This window comes from Acanthisitta chloris, unplaced genomic scaffold (genome assembly GCF_000695815.1).
Source record: "Acanthisitta chloris isolate BGI_N310 unplaced genomic scaffold, ASM69581v1 scaffold9461, whole genome shotgun sequence".
Lineage (NCBI taxonomy): Eukaryota > Metazoa > Chordata > Aves > Passeriformes > Acanthisittidae > Acanthisitta > Acanthisitta chloris.
Genome location: NW_008657624.1, coordinates 1 through 1,821, shown reverse-complemented (window position 1 = coordinate 1,821; position 1,821 = coordinate 1). Strand labels below are relative to the sequence as shown.

The following is a 1,821-nucleotide window of genomic DNA, read 5'->3' as shown; positions in this document are numbered from 1 at the left end:
AGCTACTGAAAGTATGTGTGTGGCATGAGTAGATATCTGGGGGTAAGTGTGGGTGCAGCTCTGAGGAATGTCCCAGCAGGGTTTCCTGGCTGAGGCAGAACAGATTGGATAGTGAGTCAGATCAAACAGCTCTGCAGGGCAAGGGTAGGACAACACATTCTGTGCTTACCTGAGGTGTCAAAGTGTCACTCGGTGTGTCAGCCTCCCTCCTACAAACCTGAGAAAGAAAGGTGAGATCAGGAACAGACAAGGAAAAACAAAATTCTAGCAGAACAATTTACCTTTCTACCATTAGGACTATAAAGCATAAAGTTTCTTTATAGCCTTATCAAACAAAATATACTTTTAAAATATTATGCTCAGGCATACTTATTCACAGTAAAATATGGAGTACAGTAAATAGATAAAAATGGAATTTCTTTCAACGTACATCCCTCCAAATAGCATGCTTTTCTGGATTAGGGAAGAATGATCGTCCACCCTTCAGACCAAGAGCCAGAAATGTCAACAAACTTAGTGAAGGTCACATCTATAGCAGAGCAGAGAACTGGTCATCAGTTGCCCAAGAAAGGCTGGCTGAAGCCAAGATACCTATTCCTCAAAAAAGAAAACAAAATAAAGCCTCATTTTTTCCACACATATTTCCAGTCAGTCCTCCCCTCTCATGAGTCCTCCAAGATCTCCAAGTTCTGCAATGCTTGGCCACTGGAGCTGGGCTGCTGAGGAACAGCAGCAAAACTGGGGTTGATCCATACCGTGGGGAAAACATATTTTATCACATGACATGTCCACCCCTCATCCCTCTTTTTTTTTCCACCACAATGAACTCATGCTCTCCTCCCTGTGCAGTGCTCTTACAGCACCTTCCTGTTCTTTAGCTCCTTGCTCTTCCTAAAGTGTGACCTCAGTTCTCCTGCTGCAGTTATCCTCTGCAGTTTTCCATCTCAAAAACAACGTAATGTGTGTGTGTACTGACAGACCTGTCAGAGTCAGTATGTGCTGTATGGCCAGCCTCGAGGCTAAGAGGAGAAGATGGATCCCAGCCAAATGGTTGAGCACTCAGTGTTTCCCTCTCTGCTGCCTATAGTTGAATCTATCTTGGAATTATTAATGAAGACTTCATTACCACTGGTGGCTATAATGATTTTTAGGTGGTGGGGATCACCTCTGAGGGCTGCTGAAAATCACCAGATGCTTCCTCTGCAACCTGTGGTAGTGCCAGACTTGGTGTGCACTGGGAGGGGAAAAGGTCAGAAAGCTTTTACTATGGGTTGTGAAACTGATGGGGATGAGCTCCAGGTAAGAGTGGCCATGTCTGTAGAACTCCCACAGGAAGAGGGTTGTTCTGTTGATATTTTCACCAGTGTTCAGCAAGAACTAGAGTAGATTACACTGAGTCTATGCCTGCATCATTCTAAGTATCCCATTTGGAGGGTGGCTTGTAATATCTTCAAACTGATCTTACAGTTAATGCTGTGCTTCATCTCAGTCTTTTCCTTCAATTATATAAAATCAGAAAGGAATTTATGAATCTGCTTAACACTTCAGAAATCTACTTTTACCTACCAGCTGAGTCTGTGGCCCAAACTTCATCCTTATCGAAGTGAACATCACCACCTAAAACACTGCCAGGTGGAAAGGCATGAGCAAGGACACCAGTGAGGCCATCAAAATGATGAGTGCAATGTCCATGAGCTGAATAATATGAAGTTGAAACAACATTGAGTCTATGTTATGACGACTAGAAAATCTATACATTAATTTTACCATGGTATGCAGTCAACATATTACCTTTGGTCCCCAAAAGAGTCACTAGAGCTG

General features: G+C 43.1%; 1 pseudogene; it reads right to left on the bottom strand.

Moving 5' to 3' along the window:
- LOC103811798 overlaps positions 1-1,695 on the bottom strand; it is a 5,367-nt pseudogene extending 3,672 nt beyond the window's left edge.
- Positions 1,696-1,821: the final 126 nt, after the last annotated feature.